The sequence below is a fragment of the Eschrichtius robustus genome, chromosome 5 (genome assembly GCF_028021215.1).
Source record: "Eschrichtius robustus isolate mEscRob2 chromosome 5, mEscRob2.pri, whole genome shotgun sequence".
Classification (NCBI taxonomy): Eukaryota; Metazoa; Chordata; class Mammalia; order Artiodactyla; family Eschrichtiidae; genus Eschrichtius; species Eschrichtius robustus.
Genome location: NC_090828.1, coordinates 92,769,320 through 92,793,177, shown reverse-complemented (window position 1 = coordinate 92,793,177; position 23,858 = coordinate 92,769,320). Strand labels below are relative to the sequence as shown.

At 36.6% G+C, this 23,858-nt stretch overlaps 1 protein-coding gene across 1 annotated transcript in view; it reads left to right on the top strand.

Annotated features, from left to right (window-relative positions):
* THSD7B (thrombospondin type 1 domain containing 7B) overlaps positions 1–23,858 on the top strand; it is a 786,243-nt gene that overhangs the window by 533,581 nt on the left and 228,804 nt on the right. The window lies entirely within an intron of this gene.

Below are 23,858 nucleotides of genomic sequence, written 5' to 3'. Positions count from 1 at the left end.
GTTAATCAAGGAGAAGACTGTCTTTTTTATTTATTTATTTTTGAACGTTGGGATAATTTAAAAGATATGGGGAACAGAGAAAGGAATGATGATCAAATACAGCTGGGGTAAACATTGATGGAAGAGGCTGAGACTAATGATTACAATGGAGCTTATGAATTTCCTGCTCTATTTTTTGGTTTTTAATTACCTTAAGAAACTGAAGTTAGGGATTTTACAGAAGGTATGGATAGAGAGAATTTATGTTGGAATGGCAAACTCTAAAAAAAAAATGATAGATTTTTGTCTCTGTCATCAAGGTCTTATATTCTAATAAGCTTCCTAATAATACCAGACATAGCAAATTGAATTCACTTTTAACACACAAGTAAATCATAGTTCATCCTTATTCTTTATTTCCAATGTATCAGCTCGTTTTAGTTAGGATATACCTGGATCATTATAGGAATGCAATTTAAGGTTTAACGATTTCTAATTTGTGTCATCATTGCTCTGCTTCCTAGGTTAGTCTACAGAATTGCATTCAGTGATTTTACTTTCAGAAACATTAAACACATCACAAGCAAGTAATGGACCCATTTTACAGAGGCCAAAGTTGGTTTGCTCTGGTCTTTGTTTTTCATCTTTAATATACATAATGGTTTATTTTTAAATTTTTTTCTTGAAATATATTTGACATATACACCTTGAATTTATGCAATGCTATAACATATTAGTTCAAGACAGTTATAGGTTGTAATATGATTGTAATTGTAGTGATAATTAATACCTATAACTTTATATAGTTATCATTTCTTTTTAGTGATTGGAATAATCTAGTTTCAGCAGGTTTGATTATAATACAGTATTGTTGTCTGTATTCACTGCATTGTGCATTAGATCTCTAGGACTTATCTACTACTCATTCCAAGTTTGTACCATTAAACAAACTATTCTATCTCTGTCTATCCCTCTGTTCCCATCCCCTGGAAACCACCATTTTACTCTGCTTTTATGAGTTTGGCTTTTTTAGATTCCATGTATAAGGGATATAACACGGTATTTTTCTTTCTCTGTCTGACTCATCTCACTTAGTATAATATCCTCAAGGTCCATTCAGATTGTCACAAATGGAGGATGTTTTTCTCATGGCTGAATAATAGTCTATTATGTATATACACTACAAATTCTTAATCCATTCATCTGTTTATGGGTGCATAGATTGTTTCTAAATCTCGGCTGTTGTGGATAGTGCTGTAATATACGTGGGAGTGCATACATCTCTTTGATATCCTGTTTTTATTTCCTGTGGGTATATACCCAGAAGTGAAATTGTTGGATCGTATGGTAGTTCTATTAATTTTTTAAGGAACCTCTATATTGTTTTACATAGTAGCTGCACCTATTTACATTTTCACCAACAGTGTGCAAGTATTCCCTTTCTCTACATCCTCATTAACACTTATTATCTCTTGTCTTCTTGTTGCTATTCTAAAAGGCGTCAAGAGATAGCACATAGGGTTTTGATTTGCATTTCCCTGATGATTAGTGATGTTGAGCATCTTTTCATGTACCTCTTGGCCATTTGGTTGTTTTCTTTGGAAACGGTCTATTTAGGTTCTCTGCCTAGTGTTTAACTGGGTTGTTTGTTTTTTGTTATTAAGTTGTGTAAGAGTCTTTATATATTTTTGGATATTAACCCCTTATCCAATATATGGTTTGCAAATTTCCTCCCATTCCGTAGGTTGCCTTTTCATTATGTTAGTTGTTTCTGTTTCTGTGCAAAATCTTCTAAGTTTGTTGTGATTCTATTTGTTGACTTTTACTTTTATTGTTTATGCTTTTGGTGTCATATCCAGAAAATCATTGTCAAGACCACTATTGAGGAGCTTCTTTTCTACATTTTCTTCTAGGAGTTTTATGGTATCAGGTCTTATGTTTAAGTGTTTTATCCATTTCAAGTTAATATTTGTGAGTTGTGTAAGATAAGGGTCCAATTTCATTGTTCTACATGTGTTTATCCAGATTTCCCAGCACCATTTTTTTTAACATCTTTATTAGATTATAATTGCTTTACAATGGTGTGTCAGTTTCTGCTTTATAACAAAGTGAATCAGTTATACATATACATATGTCCCCATATCTCTTCCCTCTTGCATCTCCCTCCCTCCCACCCTCCCTATCCCACACCTCTAGGTGGTCACAAAGCACCGAGCTGATCTCCCTGTGCTATGTGCCCAGCACCATTTTTTGAAGAGACGATCACTTCTCCATCAGGTGGTCCTGGCTCCCTTACCAAATATTAGTTAACTGAATATGTGGGGGTTTACTTCTGGGCTCTCTAATCTATTCCATTTGTCTGTGTCTATTTTTATGCTTGTATCATATTGTTTTAATTACTGTAGCTTTGTAGTATAGTTTAAAATCAGGAAGTGTGATACCTCCAGTTTTGTTCTTTCTCAGGATTTATTTGGCTATTTTGGGTTCTTTGTGGTTCCTTAAAAATTTTAGGATTTTTTTTTTTTTCTATTTCTGTGAAGAATGCCACTGGAATTTTGATAGAGATTGTGTTGAATCTATATATGGTTTTGGGTAGTATGGACATTTTAACAATATTCTTATCCATGAGTAAAGGATGTCTTTCCATTTCTTATGCCTTCTTCAATTTCTTTCAGTGAAGTCATAATTTTCATTGTACAGATCTTTCACTTCCTCAGTTACATTTATTCCTAGGTATTTTATTGTTTTTGATGCTATTGTGAATGGGATAATTTTCTTTATTTTTCAGATGTTTCATTATTAGCGAATAGAAACAACACTGATTTCTTTATTTTGATTTTTATATTCTCCAACTTTACTGAAATCGTTGATTAGTTCCAACAGTTTTTAGTTGAATCTTTGCAGTTATCTATATACAAAATAATATCATCTTCACATAGCGACAGCTGTACTTCTTCCATTCTGATTTGGGTATCTTTTATTTCTTTGTCTTGCCTAATTGCTCTAGCTAGACTTCTGATACTATATTGAATAAGAATGGTAAGAGTAGGCAACCATGTCTTGTTCCTAATCTTAGAGGAAAAGCTTTCAATTTTTTTTACTGAGTATAACGTTAGCTCTGGGTTTGTCATAGATGGCTTTTGTTATGTTGAGGTATGTTCCTTCTATACACAGTCTTTTGAGTTTCTTTTTAAAATAAATTTATTTATTTATTTGTTTATTTTTGGTTGTGTTGGGTCTTCGCTGCTGCACGCGGGCTTTCTCTGGTTGTGGCAAGCGGGGGCTACTTTTCGTTGCGGTGCGCGGGCTTCTCATTGCAGTGGCTTCTCGTTGCGGAGCACGAGCTCTTGGCACACGGGCTCAGTAGTTGTGGCTCGTGGGCTCTAGAGTGCAGACTCAGTAGTTGTGGCGCACGGGCTTAGCTGCTCTGCGGCATGTGGGAGGGATCTTCCCGGACCAGGGCTTGAACCTGTGTCCCCTGCACTGGCAGGCGGATTTTTAACCACTGCATCACCAGGGAAGTACCTCTTTTGAGGTTTTTATCATGGAAGGATGTCGTATTTTGTCAAATCCTTTTCTGTATCTATTGTGATGATCATGTGATTATTTTCTTTCATTCTATTAATGTGATGTAATACGTTTATCAGTTTGAACCATCTTTGCATCCCAGGCTTATGGTGTATAATCCTTTTAGTGTGCTTAATTCAGTTTGCTAATATTTTGTTGAAAAATTTTGCATCTATATTCATTAGTAATATTGGTCTGTAGTTTTCTTATAGTGGCTATATCTGGCTTTGGTATTAGGGTAATACTGGCCTTGTAGAATGAGTTAGGAAGTGTTCCCTCCTCTTCAATTTTTTAGAAGAGTTTGGGAAGGATTGGCATTAATTATTCTTTAAATGTTTGGTAGAATTCACATGTGAAACCGTCTAGTCCTGTGGTTTTCTGTATTGGGAGATTTTTGGTTACTGTTTCAGTCTCCTTCCTCATTATCGGTCTGTTCAGATTTTCTATTCTTCCAGATTCAGTCTTGGTTGGTTATATGTTTCTAGAAATTTATCTATTTCTTCTAGGTTATCTAATTTGTTGGCATGTAGCTGGTCATAGTACTCTCTTATTTCTGTAGTATCAGTTGTAGTGTCTTCTCTTTTATTTCTAATTTTGAGTCTTCTGTTGTTTTCTTAGTCTAGCTAAAGGTTTGTCAACTTTATCTTTTTGAAAATCCAGCTCTTAATTTCATTGATTCTTTCTATTGTTTTTCTGGTCTCTATTTCATTTGTTTTCTCTCCAATCTGTATTTCCTTTCTTCTGCTAACTTTGGGCTTAATTTGTCCTTCTGGGTACTGGAGGTGTAAAGTTATTTACTTGAGATCTTTCTAATTTCTTAATACATCCATTTATCACTATAAACTTTCCTCTCAGAACTGCTTTTTTTGCAGCATCCCCTAGGATTTGATATGTTTTCTCTCCATTTTCATTTGCTTCGAGATATTTTTTTTTCCTTTTTGATTCTTTGATCCATTGGTTTTCAGAAGTGTATTGTTTAGTTTCCACATATTTGTAGATTTTCCAGCTTTCTTCTTGTTGATTTCTAGTTTTATTACCACTGTGGTCAGAAAAGATAGTATTTCAGTCTCCTCAAATTAGCTAAGATTTATCTTGGTCCTATCATGATCTAATATCCTGTATGCACGTGAGAAGAATGTACATTCTGCTGCTGTTGGTTGGAATGTTCTATATATGTCTGTTAAGTCCATTTGGTCTAAAGTATGGTTCAATTCCCACATTTCCGTGTTGATATTCTGTCTGGATGATCTATCCACTGCTGACACTGAGGTATTGAAGTCTCCTACTATTACTGTATTGTTGTATATTTCTCCCTTCATATCTGTTAGTATTTGCTTAATATATTTAGGTGCTCCAATGTTGGGTGTGTATATATTCATGATTGTTATATCTTCTATGTATATTGATCCCTTTATCATTATAAAATGACCTTCTTTGTGTCTTGTTACAGTTTTTGGCTTGAAGTCTATTTTGTTTGATAAGTATGGCTATGCCCACTTTCTTCTGGTTTCCACTTGCATGGAATATCTGCTGTCTCTTCACTTTGAGCCTCTGTGTGTTTTTAGAACTGAAAGAAGTTTCTTGTAGGCAGCATATACTTGGATCTTGTTTTTCTGTTTTGGTTTTTTTGTGTTTTGTGTGTTTGTTTTCTGTATGTTTGTTTTCATTGCTGTTGTTTTTTATCTGCCCAGCCACCCTTTGCCTTTTGATTGGTGACTTCAGTCCATTTACGTTTTGAGTGATTATTGATATGTAAGGGCTTACTACTGCCATCTTATTGTCTGCATTCTGGTAGTTTTGTATGTTCATTATTTCTTCCCCCTGTTTCTCCCTATCTTTGTAAAGCAGTGGTTTTCCATAGTGGTATGCTCTGTCTCCCCCTTTTTATGTTTTGTGAGTCTACTCTAGATTTTTGCTTTGTGGTTATCACCTCCTCTATGAAAGAGGTCACCACTGTCTACCTCTTCTGCCAGAGAGGTAGCCAATGCTGCTTCCAAAAGCCCAGCCCTTTGTTGTTCATCCGTGGGGAGGGGAGGCCACCTTGGAAATTTTCTACCTCTCCTCTGCTTCCAAACTCTTCTCTTTCTCACTCCAGTGGCATTCTGGAATCTCCCTTTAGGCAGGCTGGACTTCCAATCATTCTCTTCTCCATGGTTATCTGCCCAGTTTTGCACTCTCCAGGTTCGTTCTTTTCTAATCTCAGTGAGTGGGACTGGGGCCAGTTTGCCAACTCCCTTGTATCAGCAACCCTCACTGAGATCCCCCTTGTTTATTTTTGGATGCACAAGTGGACTAGAAACCTCCACATCCCTTTGTGAAATACGCAGAAGCACTTTTGTTTGGTAATAGATGTCTAATTAGTTGTTACAAAGAGGAAAGAGAAGAGAAGAGAGAAGAGAGACACCACCATGATGCTGATGTCACCTACATATTGGTTTATTAGTCATTTGATCAAAACCTGTATACTGATCACCTGCTGTGTACCGACTCTTCTTCTATGATTTGGGTATACAACTGTGGGGAAATCAGGGACTTGTGCAGCTTATTGTCTAGTGGAAGATAGGGAAAAAAAACAAATTAATAAAAGGAATTTCAAGTCTTGATTAGCCCTTATGATACTGAACAGCAAATCTTGAGACTTTAGGGAAGTCCTCACTAAAGTGACATACATTTGAGATGTGAAGAGTGAGATGACAACCATGTGAAAAGTACATACAAGTTAATTTCAGTTAGTGGGATAAGCATGTCCAGAGGATATAAGGCAGAAAAGAAGTACCGGCAGAAAAACACAAAGGAAGCCCTCAGGAATGAGGAGAGTTGTTTTGAAATGCTGTGGAAGAAGTAGGCAGAATCTTGTGGGATAAAGCAAGGAGTCTGGATATAATTCAAGTGAAGTCATCAGGTGGGAAGAGTGGTAGATGATGTGATCCAAGTTAGATGTTTAAAAAAATTACTTTTGACTAGTGTGTATAGATTGGCTTCAATGAAGCAAGGATGCCATTGGGAGACTATTGCAATAGTCAATGTAAGACATGATTTTAGGTAAGACTTAGGATGGCAGTAATAGAGCAAATATAGTGTTAAGATAAAATTCAAAGATAGAATTAAGATTATTCCAAATGCCAGTCATCTTTTAAAAAATATATTATCTATCATTCATCTCTAATTTTTCAAGGGTTTATATGTGTGTATGTGGTGTTTAATTTAGAAATAATCATTTCAGGTTAGAAAAGAACATATCCTCAAGGAAGAGGAGGCATTGAAAATGGAACCAATTTACAGAGCAATAGCAAAAGCTGTTAGAGAATCTAAAAGATTTTCACTGAATGAAAACAGTGCATTGATCAAGATTTACCAGAGACTTGCAACTTTTATGATATTTGTGTTAAGATATTTTTACATTACATTTTTCAAAAGATTTTTAAAAACAGTAAATGAAAATACTCCCAATGGGTCACTTCTAAGGATAAGAGACATATCCATCTATCAAGGGAAAAGAAAATGTTTAATGGTCACTAATAGACATTTTTTTTAATATCCATGAGTATTAACTCACTATTAAGAATTCTGTTTTCATCCCAGACAAACTGAAGCAGAGAGCAGTGACCTCAATCTGGCTTTCCTAATAAGAACAGTAAATGCTTTGCCCTTTTAAGCTCCAACATAGGTTTGTCTTCCATCTGCATTTGGAAGACACACATGGGATTCCCCAACATAATATCAGAGAAATTTCCTCATAAGGATAATTATTCCTCATGCTGAGGTGTCCTAGGTGGCCCCTGCTGGTACATATAGCTGTGGGCAACACAGTTCACTAAATTCTGAATTATCTATGCTGATGGATTTCATGGAAGATTCAAACCACAGATAGTACTAGCCAGATCTCTTTGTCTTTAGGAATATCACTGAGGAGACCAGTAGTAAAATTATGCTTCATTAAAAAAACAAACAAACAAACAAAAAAACTTCAGAGTGGAATTTGTATCTATATCATCTCAGCAATTGTTTGCTCCTACTGCGTTCCATCACTGCCTAATGTTAAAGTGTTGCATGTAGTTCCCAACTGTGTGTGACAACAGGGCAGATGTTGACTCTGATTACCTAATTCAGTCAACAGAATAGCATGTGCCAAAATAAAGATACTTGAGGTGAATTATTTCCAACTATGTCTCTTATCCCAGTGATTTTTTTGGGCAAAGAATAGGACATAAAAGCACCCCACACCTCAGCACACTTCATTCTTCTCGCTCCCTTTCCCTGCCTTCTTCCCTCCCTTCACTGCAGTCTCTGCTCATAACAAGTCTTTGCCTAACTCCTCTAATAAAGCAATCTACCTTATCACCTCCTACTCCCCTTACCAGTTTTCATCTTTCTTCATAGTACTTAATCACCAACTAAAATATTATGCATTTACATTTTAAAAATACTTAACTGTCTCTCTGCTATGATTGGATAGTAAAATTCCAAGAAAGAAAGAACTGCTTTTTAGGGGTTTTTTTTCCAACTGTATCCATGGCACCTAGAATGGTACCTGAAAGTTAGTAGCTATTTAAAATGTATTTTTGAATACATGACTGTACCATCAGGTCTTAATAATTGTGCCTCCTAAGCATTTCTCAAACTTTTCCTTTTCTCTTGCAATCTACTACACCCAGTGGTAGCCCCTGATATTTATTATGCCAAGAGCCATCAGCCATCACACGAAAAGGCAAATGTGGCCATGCCAGTGCTCTGCTGGCAGTTTCTCCCGGTCTCTTCTTCACATACCAGCTCCTTGACAGGACATCAAAAGAATTCCATGACTATGTAGTCTGGCTGGCATGCTCTTTATCCTCCTTTCGTGAGATTCCTCCTCCTTTGGGATGAGACCAAGTGATGCCTAGTCCAGGAAGCATTTTTCCTACTTCCTATCCCAGGGTGCGTGAGGGGATCATCCTTGAGGATTCCCATGAGTCCTATTCTTTTCTTTATCAATCTATTTAGTTTTATTTTTTTAAATCCCCATGTATATTTCTATTTCTCTTACTAACCTGATTGTTTATTGAATCAGGCTCATTTCAGTTCAGGTGTACTGAATCGGGTTCATTTCTCCATCCCCAGTGCCTAACACAGGGTATGGCCCATCACAGGCTCTGAGTATATGTTGGCTGAATGAATGAAAAGATGAGTTTAGATATGACAAGAGTCAACATGATCTCAGATTCAAGTGATGGCTTGAATCAAGATCTTAGTTCTCTGCCCAGGATTGGACCTGGGTAGTCTGGATGAAAACCAGGAATCCTAGTCACTAGACCACCAGAGGCTAGAGGCTAGAAGCAAAGTTCCCCTGGCTTTTGCCCCCACTGAAAAATGTATTTCTCAAGGAGGCAAAAACTGTAAAAACAGGAACAAAGTTTATTATTAGAAACACAGAACAAGAAGTGGGAGAGCACGCAGAGAAACAGTTTATTTAAGATAAAAGCAAGGCAGAGATACACACCCGGAGAGAAAAGGGTGTGGGCATCCCCCCTAATGAGGAGGAGCGCAGTAAAGAGGCAGTTAAGTCATTTATATAGGGCGCCTCTTACAGGTCTTTGTTTACCTTTGGCCAATTATCTTGTTTCTTTTTCCACACCTGACCTGCCCTAGGATCCTCCCCAACATGTGTGCACAGCTTTTTTCCAAGATAGAGTCTAGCCCACAGGCCTATGGGAGGGTTGGCATTACCTATTATGGGGTGGTGCCCTCCCCTTTTGGACCCCCAAGAGCCTTTCTGCACATGTGTAGTTGGGGAGGTCTCCTTGACCTTAAGAATGAGAAATATGTGGTCTCTTTATCTTTTATCTGGGCAGGACTCAGCTCCTCTCCGCCCCTGCCATTACTGTTACCTTGAAGTGTTCACCAGAGGCAAAATCCAGCTATTTACAGTGTTCCTGTTGTTTTTTTTTTTTTTAATTTTTTTTCTTATTAGTCATCCATTTTTATACACATCAGTGTATATATGTCAATCCCAATCTCGCAATTCATCACACCACAACCCCCACCCCCCACGGCTTTCACCCCTTAGTGTCCATACGTTTGTTCTCTACATCTGTATCTCAGTTTCTACCCTGCAAACTGCTTCATCTGTACCATTTTCCAGGTTCCACGTATATGCGTTAATATACGATACTTGTTTTTTCTCTTTCTGACTTACTTCACTCTGTATGACAGTCTCTAGATGCATCCACGTCTCTACAAATGACCCAATTTCATTCCTTTTTATGGCTGAGTAATATTCCATTGTATATATGTACCACTTCTTCTTTATCCATTCATCTGTCAATGGGCATTTAGGTTGTTTCCATGACCTGGCTATTGTAAATAGTGTTGCAGTGAACATTGGGGTGCATGTGTCTTTTTGAATTATGGTTTTCTCTGGGTATATGCCCAGTAGTGGGATTGCTCAGTCATATGGTAATTCTATTTTTAGTTCTTTAAGGAACCTCCATACTGTTCTCCATAGTGGCTGTATCAATTTACATTCCCACCAACAGTGCAAGAGGGTTCCCTTTTCTCCACACCCTCTCCAGCATTTGTTGGTGGTAGATTTTCTGATGATGCCCATTCTAACTGGTGTGAGGTGATACCTCATTGTAGTTTTGATTTGCATTTTTCTAATACTTAGTGATGTTGAGCAGCTTTTCATGTGCTTCTTGGCCATGTGTATGTCCTCTTTGGAGAAATGTCTATTTAGGTCTTCTGCCCATTTTTGGATTGGGTTGTTTGTTTTTTTAATATTGAGCTGAATGAGCTGTTTATATATTTTGGAGATTAATCCTTTGTCCGATGATTCATTTGCAAATATTTTCTCCCATTCTGAGGGTTGTCTTTTTGTCTTGTTTATGGTTTCCTTTGCTGAGCAAAAGCTTTTAAGTTTCATTAGGTCCCACTTGTTTATTTTTGTTTTTATTTCCATTACTCTAGGAGGTGGATCAAAAAAGATCTTGCTGTGATTTATGTCAAAAAGTGTTCTTCCTATGTTTTCCTCTAAGAGTTTTATAGTGTCCAGTCTTATATTTAGGTCTCTAATCCATTTTCAGTTTATTTTTGTGTATGGTGTTAGGGAGTGTTCTAATTTCATTCTTTTACATGTAGCTGTCCAGTTTTCCCAGCACCACTTATTGAAGAGACTGTCTTTTCTCCATTGTGTATCCTTGCCTCCTTTGTCATAGATTAGTTGACCATAGGTGCGTGGGTTTATCTTTCTACCCTGTTCCATTGATCTATATTTCTGTTTTTGTGCCAGTACCATATTGTCTTGATTACTGTAGCTTTGTAGTATAGTCTGAAGTCAGGGAGTCTGATTCCTCCAGCTCCGTTTTCTTCCCTCCAGACTGCTTTGGCTATTCGGGGTCTTTTGTGTCTCCATACAAATTTTAAGGTTTTTTGTTCTAGTTCTGTAAAAAATGCCATTGGTAATTTGATAGGGATTGCATTCAGTCTGTAGATTGCTTTGGGTAATGTAGTCATTTTCACAATATTGATTCTTCCAATCCAAGAACATGGCATATCTCTCCATCTGTTGGTATCATCTTTAATTTCTTTCATCAGTGTCTTACAGTTTTCTGCATATGGGTCTTTTGTCTCCCTAGGTAGGTTTATTCCTAGGTATTTTATTCTTTTTGTTGCAGTGGTAAATGGGAGTGTTTCCTTAATTTCTCTTTCAGATTTTTCATCATTAGTGTATAGGAATGCAAGACATTTCTGTACATTAATTTTGTATCCTGCTACATTACCAAATTCATTGATTAGCTCTAGTACTTTTCTGGTAGCATCTTTAGGATTCTCTATGTATAGTATCATGTCATCTGCAAACAGTGACAATTTTACTTCTCCTTTTCCAATTGGTATTCCTTTTATTTCTTTTTCTTCTGATTGCTGTGGCTAGGACTCCCAAAACTATGTTGAATAATAGTGGTGAGAGTGGACATCCTTGTCTTGTTCCTGATCTTAGAGGAAATGCTTTCAGTTTTCACCATTGAGAATGATGTTTGCTGTGGGTTTGTCATATATGGTCTTTATTATGTTGAGGTAGGTTCCCTCTATGCCCACTTTCTGGAGAGTTTTTATCATAAAAATGTGTTGAATTTTGTCAAAAGCTTTTTCTGCATTTATTGAGATGATCATATGGTTTTTATTCTTCAATTTGTTAATATGGTGTATCACATTGATTGATTTGCATATATTGAAGAATCCTTGCATCTGTGGGATATATCCCAGTTGATCATGGTGTCTGATGCTTTTAATGTGTTATTGGATTCTGTTTGCTAGTATTTTGTTGAGGATTTTTGCATCTATATTCATCAGTGATATTGGTCTTTAATTTTCTTTTTTTCTAGTATCTTTGTCTGGTTTTGGTATCAGGGTGATGGTGGCCTCATAGAATGAGTTTGGGAGTGTTCCTTCCTCTGCAATTTTTGGAAGAGTTTGAGAAGGATGGGTGTTAGCTCTTCTCTAAATGTTGGATAGAATTCACCTGTGAAGCCTCTGGTCCTGGACTTTTGTTTGTTGGAAGATTTTTAATCACAGTTTCAATTTCATTACTTATGATTGGTCTGTTCATATTTTCTATTTCTTCCTGGTTCAGTCTTGGAAAGTTATCCCTTTCTAAGAATTTGTCCATTTCTTCCAGATTGTCCATTTTATTGGCTTAGAGTTGCTTGTAGTAGTCTCTTAGGATGCTTTGTATTTCTGTGGTGTCTGCTGTAACTTCTCCTTTTTCATTTCTAATTTTACTGATTTGAGTCCTGTCCCTGTTTTTCTTGATGAGTCTGGCTAATGGTTTATCAATTTTGTTTATCTTCTCAAAGAACCAGCTTTTAGTTTTATTGATCTTTACTATTGTTTTCTGTGTTTCTATTTCATTTATTTCTGCTCTGATCTTTATGATTTCTTTCCTTCTGCTAACATTGGGTTTTGTTTGGTCTTCTTTCTCTAGTTTCTTTAGGTGTAAGGTTAGATTGTTTATTTTAGATATTTCTTGTTTCTTTAGGTAGGCTTGTATAGCTATAAACTTCCCTCTTAGAACTGCTTTTGCTGCATCCCTTAGGTTTCAGATCATCGTGTTTTCATTGTCGTTTTTCTCTAGGTATTTTTTGACTTCCTTTTTGATTTCTTCAGTGATCTCTTGGTTATTTAGTAACGTATCGTTTAGCCTCCATGTGTTTGTGGTTTTTACATTTTTCTCCCTGTAATTCATTTCTAATCTCATAGCGTTGTGGTCAGAAAAGATGCTTGATATGATTTCAATTTTCTTAAATTTACTGAGGCTTGATTTGTGACCCAAGATGTGATCTATCCTGGAGAATGTTCCCTGCACACTTGAGAAGAAAGTGTAATCTGCTGTTTTTGGATGGAATGTCCTATAAATATCAATTAAATCTATCTGGTCTATTGTGTCATTTAAATCTTGTGTTTCCTTATTAATTTTCTGTTTCGATGATCTGTCCATTGGAGTAAGTGAGGTGTTAAAGTCCCCCACTATTATTGTGTTACTGGCGATTTCCTCTTTTAGAGCTGTTAACAGTTGCCTTATGTATTGAGGTGCTCCTATGTTGAGTGCATATATATTTATATTTCTTATATCTTCTTCTTGGATTGATCCCTTGATCATTATGTAGTGTCCTTCCTTGTCTCTTGTAACATTCTTTATTTTAAAGTCTATTTTATCTGATATGAGTATTGCTACTCCAACTTTCTTTTGATTTCCGTTTGCATGGAATATCTTTTTCCATCCCCTCATTTTCAGTCTGTATGTGTCCCTAGGTCTGAAGTGGGTCTCTTGTAGACAGCATATATATGGGTCTTGTTTTTGTATCCATTCAGTGAGCCTGTGTCTTTTGGTTGGAGCATTTAATCCATTCATGTTTAAGGTAATTATCGATATGTATGTTCCTATTACCATTTTCTTAACTGTTTTGGGTTGTTTTTGTAGGTCCTCTTAGCTTTTGCTTGTCTGTAAAGCTTTTGATTTCTCCATCAAATCTGAATGAGATCCTTGCTGGGCAGAGTAATCTTGGTTGTAGGTTCTTCCCTTTAATCACTTTAAGTATATCATGCCACTCCCTTCTGGCCTGTAGAGTTTCTGCTGAGAAATCAGCTGTTAACCTTATGGGAGTTCTCTTGTATGTTATTTGTCATTTTTCCCTTGTTGCTTTCAATAATTTTTCTTTGTCTTTAATTTTTGCCAATTTGATTACACTGTGCCTTGGCATGTTTCTCCTTGCATTTATCCTGTATGGGACTCACTGCGCTTCCTGGACTTGGGTGGCTGTTTCCTTTCCCATGTTAGGGAAGTTTTTGACTATAATGTCTTCAAATATTTTCTTGTGTCCTTTCTCTCTCTCTCCTCTTTCTGGGACCCCTATAATGTGAATGTTTTTGTGTTTAATATTGTCCCAGAGGTCTCTTTGGCTGTCTTCATTTTTTTTCATTCTTTTTTCTTTATTCTGTTCCACGGCAGTGAATTCCACCATTCTGTCTTCCAGGTCACTTATCCGTTCTTCTGCCTCAGTTATTCTGCTATTGATTCCTTCTAGTGTATTTTTTATTTCAGTTTTTTTATTGTTCATCTCTGTTTGTTTGTTCTTTAATTCTTCTAGGTGTTTGTTAAACATTTCTTGCATCTTCTCGATCTTTGCCTCCATTCTTTTTCCGAGGTCCTGGATCATCTTCACTATCATTATTCTGAATTCTTTTTCTGGAAGGTTACCTATCTCCTCCTCATTTAGTTGTTTTTCTGGGGTTTTATCCTGTTCCTTCATCTGGTACATAGCCCTCTGCCTTTTCATCTTGTCTATCTTTCTGTGAATGTAATTTTTGTTCCACAGGCTGCAGGATTGTATTTCTTCTTGCTTCTGCTGTCTGCCCTCTGGTGGATGAGGCTCTCTAAGAGGCTTGTGGAAGTTTCCTGATGGGAGGGACTGCTGGTGGGTAGAACTGACTGTTGCTCTGGTGGGCAGAGCTAAGTAAAACTTAAATCCACTTGTCTGCTGATGGGTGGGGCTGGGTTCCCTCCCTGTTGGTTGTTTGGCCTGAGCTCCAACACTGGAGCCTACCGGGGCTCTTTCATGGGGTAATGGCGGACTCTGGGAAGGCTCACGCCAAGGAGTACTTCCCAGAACTTCTGCTGCCAGTGTCCTTGTCCCTTGGTGAGCCATAGCTGCCCCCACCTCTACAGGAGACCCTCCAACACTAGCAGGTAGGTCTGGTTCAGTCTCCTATGGGGTCACTGCTCCTTCCCCTGGGTCCTGATGCACACACTACTTTGTGTGTGCCCTCCAAGAGTGGAGTCTCTGTTTCCCCCAGTCGTGCCAAAGTCTTGCAGTCATATCGCATTAGTCTTCAAAGTCTCATTCTCTAGGAATTCCTCCTCCTGTTGCCCGGCCCCCAGGTTGGGAACCCTAACATGTGGCTCCGAATGTTCACTCCAGTGGGTGGACTTCTGTGGTATAAGTGTTCTCCACTTTGTGAGTCACCCACCCAGCAGTTACGGGATTTGATTTTATTGTGATAGCGCCCCTCCTACCATCTCATTGTGGCTTCTCCTTTGTCTTTGCATGTGGGGTATCTTTTTTGGTGAGTTCCAGTGTCTTCCTGTCGATGACTGTTCAGCAGTTAGTTGTGATTCTGGTGTTCTTGAAAGAGGGAGTGAGAGCATGTCCTTCTACTCTGCCATCTTGAACCAATCTTCTCCTGTTGTTATTTCTGTCTGGAAGTGTAAACAAGATGCTGGCTGTAAATGTCTAACCTGCAGCCCATCTGCCTCCTGCCTCAAACACGCATGCCCAGATAAAAGTTCTGCATTTTGTGTGTGTGTGTGTGTGTGTGTGTGTGTGTGTGTGTTAAGAGATGTTTGGGTAGAATAACTATGTATAATAAACACAGAACCATAGAGAAGTGGTCAAACACTAGACTATTTGGTTCTATTTTGCCCTTTATATACAGTTTGGGATTAGAAGAAATGAAATTGCTCTGCAACCAGTGGACAAGGAATGTTTTTGAAAGAATGAAAAAATGCAGAAAAACAATTTTCCTAGGGATCCAGTGATAACTGTGTGAATAAAACTTTAGCTCATCAGATTATAAAGTGAAAATATAATCTATTTCATATCTGATTCTAGGTAAATTATGATTGATTTTGATAGGCAATTAATTATCATTAATATTTCATCCAGAAATAACTTGGCATTTGCAGGTTAACTCTAGTACAGCAATTTCAATAATTTGCTGTCATGTATAAGGAGGTATGGATAGCAGACAAAGCAAAATAATCTAAAATATCTTTGTGATTTAAAGAATAATATTTCATGTATTTGCAGTTACTAGCAAAAATGTGAATGTAATCTTAATATCTTTAGAAAGTTTAGTTTCTGTGTATGTATTGAATTTGTATTATTGAAAGATTTATCACAACTACATATGGACAAGTTTATTCCGGCCAAGATAGGAGACTGAAATTTACATCTTTATTAACTGAGTTGACTAAGAGAGCATTTTATAAAGTGTCCTGGCAAAGACTTGTTTGTATCAAAGATGGGACAAACTTTTAAAACTATTGTGAGCTCTCCTTTATGAATCTACCAGGCAGAGGGACTGAATAATTATGTCTCTTGCAGCAAGAAATAGAAACTCTTTAGTCATCTGCAATTTTTGCCAAGTGACCTGTTTCCTAAATCTTCTACACCTGTATGTTTTTTGAGATGTTGAAAAGCTCTTCAAATCACCACTTGAGGAGGAATAATAGTGCCTACTCTGGGGCAAAGAAATTTAAGTTTGAGAAGATGAATATGTTTCTGTGTTTTTCATGTTGAGATTTTTGCTTCCTTTGCTTTTTCGTTTTTCATGTGAATGTTGCTATAAAAATTCATATGAAATCACTACTTTAGAGATGCTTTTCTCCTCTATCCATGTTTCTCCATCTCAGTGACTCTCCCTTAGTTGCTTAGACCTCTCTCACCTTTCCGTTAGATCCACTGCAGTGGGGACTCAGTCCTTCCTTCCACCACCCTTTTGTCCCATTTCAATGAGAAGAATCTTTCCCACAGGCCAATATGATGATCACTCTCACTGTCAACCAACAGCCCAGGCCCCTTAGTATGGCGTACAAGTCTCTTCATGATTTTACCCTTTGTTAACCCCTGAAACCTCATCCTTCTTCTTTCCCATGCTGAGCCTCAGCCATCTTGGAATTTTGCATATCTCAATCCATACCATTCTCTCTCATGGGACTTTTGCCTTCTCTACTTACACACATTAATTCTTCTATGACTTTAATTTTTCCTCCTTACAGCCTAATTCTCTAGTAGACTCCTAATAACCTTTCAGGACTTAGGTTAGAAACTTAGGTTTCACCTTTTCTGGGAAACACCGGGCAATCTTGCCAGTCAGCTCTTCCCCAACCCCTAGATGCAGGTCCCCCATCCTAGTGCTTCTCGTATTTTACCTACTATATAGCTAGTCTGTCCTGCCATAGATGAGTGTGGGGTTCTTGAGGGAAGGACTGTGTCTACTTCATCACTGTGTCATCACAAACATCTGGCAAAGTGTCAGCACATCATACATATTCAATAATTGTTAACAAAACAATATAAATCTATGCTCTGTGTAAAGATTTTCATGTACATATATATATGTATTAGTTTTTTTTTTTTTTTAATGACTCCTATAACAGAACCACAAACTTGGTGGCTTAAAATAACATGTTTACTCTTTCACACTTCTAAAGGTCAGAAGTCCAAAATCAGTTTCATTGGGTCAAAATCAAGGTGTAGTCAGAGTCTCACTCCCTTCAAAAGCTCTAGAGGGTAATCTGTTTCCTGGCCTTTGTCCAGATTCTAGAGCTGCTTTCCTTGGCTCATGGCCTCTCCCATGAGCCAGTGGCATAACATCTTGCTTCAGTGTCTAATTACCTTCTTCGGTGTCAATTCTGTGCCAAATCTCCCCCCCTCTTATAAGGACACTTAGGATTGCCTGTCCTGCACTGATATTCCAGGATAATCTTCCTATCTCAATATCCTTAACTTAATCACAATTGCAGAGTCTCTTTTTACATATAAGGTAACATTCAGAGGTTCCAGAGATTAGAACCCGGATATTTTGGGGAGCCATTATTTAGCATACCACAATATGTTAAGGCTATTGTATTTTTGAAGCTAAACCTTTTAAAGATGTGCAAATGAAAAAGAATTGGAAACTTCTCTCAAGTGTTAGAAACACTCACGTAGTGTTATCTTCTTTATTTCTTCATGTGTGTAGTGTCTACACAAGGGGATTTATGTGAACAGTTGATACCATCATCTGGAAAATTATTAGGCAAAATATCATAATGGCTAAAATGTAATGAAGAAAGCAAATGCGGCTTTTGGTTATTTCCTTGAACAATATATGGAATCAGTATTTCTTTTCACCTTTTTTTTTTTTTTTTTTTTAATAGGGTATGGGCTACACCCTTGTCTCCAGGTCATATATTAGCTTTACCTTATTTGTTTCTTATATTTTGTGTTCTAATTTTGACCTATTTAATAATTACTAGAGATAAAGATTTACTGATAAGATCTCATTTGAAGAGAGGGTCGGTTCTGTTACTGAAAATGTTTCAAGAACTCACCTACTGAAAGGATACATTGGAAACAGTGGTTCATTTGTTTATATATTCATTTATTCTTTTTAACATCAAAGGAACATCTGGTTTTCATCATGTTCTTTTCTACATAACAGTGTATAAAGATAAGTAAGTAATACTCATTGGAGATATCTATAGTCTAATGCAGGACTGTTTTAGGGATTTCCAAATTTGAGATTGTCTTCCGTCTCTGAGTCAGAGCATACTTTAGTTTTTGGAATTAAAATGAAACAAAAATTTCAGTACATCAACCAGTCAAACAGTTTCATGTACCTTATATTTCTTATCGAGAATTATGTCCAGATACGGAATAAAAGTTTCTCTCTGGGTGACTAGAGGTAGACAGTGAGAGAAGATTTGACTAGGGCCTCATAGCCTAGTATCTGTGGATTTGATTGGAATACCTTTCTAGAAAATGCAGTGTGTGTTGTAATCTTCCTCTGGAGAAACTGTGGGCCCATGATGAAATCCTTGTACAACGTTCTTTTAACTTAATTGAGATAAAAAACAGCATAGCTTATTCTAAATCAGAAATAACCAGGACGTCTAAACTGTTTTTCTCCAAGAAATCAATATCTATTACTCTTTTTTCCTTTGAGGCAAACAACTAGATATCTTATGAAGTGCAAAGTAATTCTTGGCCTACATTGCCTTAAAAAAGAAAAGAAAAGAAAGAAAAAAACCTCCCAAAGATCAGGAATAAAACAAGGATGTCAACTTTTAACTTCTAATCAGCACTCTAATGGAGGTTCTAGTGAGGGCAGTTAAGCAAGAAAAACAAATTAAAAAGCATCGAGATTAAAAAGAGAGAAGTAAAACTGTATCTATTGACAGATAACATGACCTTGTAAATAGAAAATCCTGAAGAATTTTCCTATAAAGCTATTAGAGCTTATAAAGATATTCATCAGATCTTCAGGGTACAAAATCAATACACCATCACTTATATCTCAAAGCTGGAAAAAGTAAAAGATCAATATATCAAACCAATTGTAGTTCTATACACTAGCAATAAATAATAAGAAAATGAAATTAAAACAATTTCATTTATAATAGCACAAAAGGAGAAAAATAATTAAGAATAACTTCAACAAAATAAGTAAAAAGTATGTACTCCAAAAAACTATAAAACATTGTTAAAAGAAATTGAAGAAATAAATAGAAAGATATACCATGTTCATGGGCCAGAAGACTTAATAGTGTTAAAATTCCACTACTTCTCAAATTCAACTACAGATTCAACATAATCCCTATCAAAATCCCAGCTGGCTTTTTTTATAGAAATTGGCAAACTGATATTAAAATTCATATGAAAATGAAAGAGACCAAGAATAATTAAACATCTTGAAAGAAAAAAACAAAGTTGGAGGACTCACTTTCCAAAAGCTGTGGATATCAAGACAGTGACATAAGGATAGACATATAGATCACTGGAACAGATTTGAAAGTCCATGAATAAACCCCTTACATTTATGCTCAACTGATTTTTAAGAAGTCTGCCAAGACTATTCAATGGGGAAAGAATATTCTCTTCGACAAATGATATTTGAACAACTAAATATCCACATGTAAATGAACAAAGTTTGGCCACTCCCTTATACCATGCACAAAAAATTGACACAAAGTGGTTGATAGACTTAAATGTGGTAACTAAAAGTATAAAACTCTTAGAAGAAAAACAGCAGTAAATCTTTGTGATTTGGGCTAGGCAAAGTTGTCTTAGGTACAACACTAAAAGCACTAGTGACAAAAGAAAATATAGATAAGTTGGACTTCATCAAAATTAAAAATTTATGTACTGCAAAAGACACCATCAAGAATGTATAAAGACTCACAGAATGGAAGAAAATATTTGCAAATGATATATCTGATAAGAAGAGACTTGTATCCAGAATAAAGTCTTATAAGTCAACAAAAAGAAAGACAACCTAGTTGAAAAATGATCAAAGGATTTAAATAGACATTTCTCCAGAGAAGAGATACAAATGACTTATAAGCACCTGAAAAGATGCTCAATATCATTAGTCATTAGGGAAATGGAAATCAAAACTATAATGATATATCACTTCATATCCACTAGGATGGCTACAGTCAAAAAGACAATGTGTTGGTGAAGATGTGAAAAAATTGGAATCCTCATACATGCTGGTTGGAATGTAAAATGATGGAACTGCTTTGAAAAAGTTTGGCAGTTCCTTAAAAAGATAAACATAGAGTTGCCATATGACCCAACAGAAATGAAATATACACCCAAGAGAAGTGAAAGCATGTATTCATATAAAACACACAAATATTTCACAGCATTACTCATGAAAGCCGAAATGCGGAAACATCCCATATTTTCATCTACTGATAAGTGTATAAATAAAATGTAGCATATATAATGCAAATTATCTTGACAATTAGAAGAATGAAGTATCGATACCTAGGACACTCATTGGAAGTGGATAGTCCCTACAGGCTGCCTTATAGATAAGACTGCCTGAGGGTATGAGAAACCCAGAAGTCCTTGTCCTAACTACCTTTCTCTCTCCCACTGTGATTCTTCAAATCCCAAACTGTCAAGACATTGCTGCTTTAGAAAGTAAGGCTGTTAAACAGGGCTGTGATAGGATTCTGTGTTTATTTTAGCAAGGTATTTCTGGCTTCAGGGTTGAAGTTGGGTTAGATAAAAGAGAAAGGTAGAGAAATCATCAGAAGAGGGTTGCAGTGACCCCTGTGAGAATGAAACAAGGCAGAGTCCATGGGGATAGGGAGAGAAGAAAGTATTTGAAAGTCAGGAGGGGTAACACTTATCAAAGGTAGAGAAACAGGGCAGAATTGGGAAAACTTTTGAAAACTGGGTCAGTGATGGATGGTGACATTAACAAGGGTAAGGTACACACTCAAGAGTAGAAAATAGAAAACTCAGTTTTGGACATTTTGAGGACTGAGCAGAACAATTATTAGACATGTAAAAAAAAAAAACCCACACAATTGAGAATATTTGAAGTCAAGAGAGAAACTTCTGTAATTACAGATTTGGAGTAGAGATTTTAGAATAGCTTATAGGTGGCAAGGTAGATGATACAAATGATGTTGACAGTTGGAAGAGATGACCCCAGACAGAACTCTTAAGAAATATTTTTCTTTGAGATGGTAATAGAAGAGTCATCTTCCTTCAACTTAAACCTTCTCACCGACTAGAAGTTTATTACTATAACAGTCAACTGAACAGCTCTAAAATATGAAAGATCTTTATTTTTTAAATCGAAATGCAACTTCCTTCACTCATTGGTTCCAAATTAACTTTATTCAATTAAAAATAGAGCTAAAATATTATCCACCTAAGAACATTCCCAAAATCTGAAAATATATGTAATGACTTATACTAATAAATATATAAATGTTTTATTTTCCAGATTAAATATCCAGAGTGCTTTGTACTCTGACTCGTGTACAATTTCCAGTTCCTTCATTATTGTGCTTATTTTTCTCCAGTATGTTTCCATTTGGCAATAAAACCTTAAAGGATAGTTAAGGGAACAAGATGTCCCAGTGTCACTTCCAACCCCATGTTTCATGTACCATATGCTGCATCCATACAGGCTTCCTCCCATTGTTCCCCACACGCCTTCTGTCCTTGTGTGACTTCATTCCTTTGCCCATGTTCTTTCCTTTGTCAGGTGTCTTTTTCTTTTCAAAGTGAACTCCTGCTCGTCTTTTGAGCCGGAAATCAAGTTGATTTCTTCACAGAGCCTCTTCCTTAACTTTACTAGACCAATTCTATATTTTCACAGAAATATAGTCACCTTTCATGTAGAACATGACTTATATTAGACTTTACCTCTTTACATGTCTTTACACGTTTTACCTTCCAAACAAGTACTGTGCTGCACCTTGGTTACATAGTGTTAGACAAAATACGTGGTCATTGCCTTCAATGAGCTTGCAGTCTAGTGTTTGAGAGAGAGAGACTAAGAAAATATAGACACAGAATATGTAAGTTCAGTTTGTCCTAAGTGCTATGACAAACTTGATTGGGGTACTGTGATAGAATAGTAAAAGGGAGCACCGTCTAAATTGGGGAATCAGAGAAGGCCACTCTAGGGAAGAAAATAGGATCTAAAATGTGAGGAATGAGTGTATAATAGGCAAAGAACACTCTTTCAGCCAGAGTACCTGCTCAAATAACGTCTTTTGAATAAATAGAAGTGCAATTTTCCCAATATTGTATTGTATTTTTTCCACATTTTTTGGACCATTTTCATAGTACTTTTGTCAGCTTTTGTTTTGTAAACCATCTCAAATACTTCTTGGTAGATGAATTTTACATTAAAATTTAATTAAAATTTTAATTTATTGACTATTGATGTATTTTCAGTTTGCATTTTTAAAAAAATCCTGAAGTCTGTTTTTCAGGCACAACTATAAAGTTTTGAACCCCCATTCTGAGTATATGTGTTCAGTTGCCTGTTGGGTACCATAATGCAAAACCGTGCTTTTCCCCATGTTGCCATTCATAGTCGTAGTTGTGGCTCATTATTCCCACTTGTTAAGCTCTATAAATCTTGATTCTGACATCCAACGTATTAGCTATAACTCTCAGCTTTATATCACCCCCAAATTTGATAAGCATGCCATCTGTGTCTTTATCTAAGTTGTTAATCAAAATATTAACCAAAAAAGAACCAAGCATTTCCCTCTCAGCATCCAGCTACAGGGAGCCATCCCTTCTGATGGCCCTGGTTCATTAATCAGCATTGGGTAACTATAGAAATTCATCCCGCTCCTTAAAATTGTTTATGAGGGTGTCAGGAGAGATTTTTTTTTTTTTTTTTGGTTACTTTCTACCTATAGCGTCTTCTTCTTTCTTCTTTACTAGTCTAGAGAAGTCTAAATCCATCCAAAATAAATTAGATCAAAAAATAATAATAAAAAATTAGATCACTTTCTCTGAATTGACCTCAGTGAGCTCATTTTGATGTCCAGTGCCCACTACTTCTATATTGAAGTATTGACAAGCTCCTTAATAGTAGGTTTATGGACTTTTGTCAGATGTGGGCACTGCCATAGCTTTATGTTAACCACCTATAGTTCTATCCCCTCGGGCTAGGCCTAGCCCCTCTGGGCCAAGGTAATGTCTTAGTGGCTTGAAGCCCAGGCCAAGTTGCTGCATCCACTGAGTATGGGTCTCTTAACAGTTCATAGTTTCTTTCAGGTAGTGATGCTATTCAGTAGGCAGGCAAGAAATGTGGGGATGTAACTGCAGAATATATTTCTTACCTTGATTTAACCCCAGTCTTGGTTTTCCTGTATTTATTTTCCATATTCTGTGTGTTGGTCTAAAGATAACAGTGGCTACAATTATTATTCTTCAGTTCCTACTCTGTTATTTTCTTTACAAGAACTTGGGCCTCCCCTACTCTTGACTGTAGTCTTGTTCTCAGTTTTATAATTTTTCCTGTCCATTTGTTTTTCCTCTCCTTCAAATTTGGCTTAAATCCCTATGGTTCATGTCAGTTGCAAAACATTTTTTGATTCCCCTCTTGGTACTTGTTTGCCAAGAGGTCCATTTTATTTCTTAGCCTAAAATACTTAATGATGATCTTCAGTATTATCTATACTACAAGCACTTTACTTTCTATGTCTTTCTTCCTCTTCTTTCTCAAAGGCTTCTTCTAGGAAA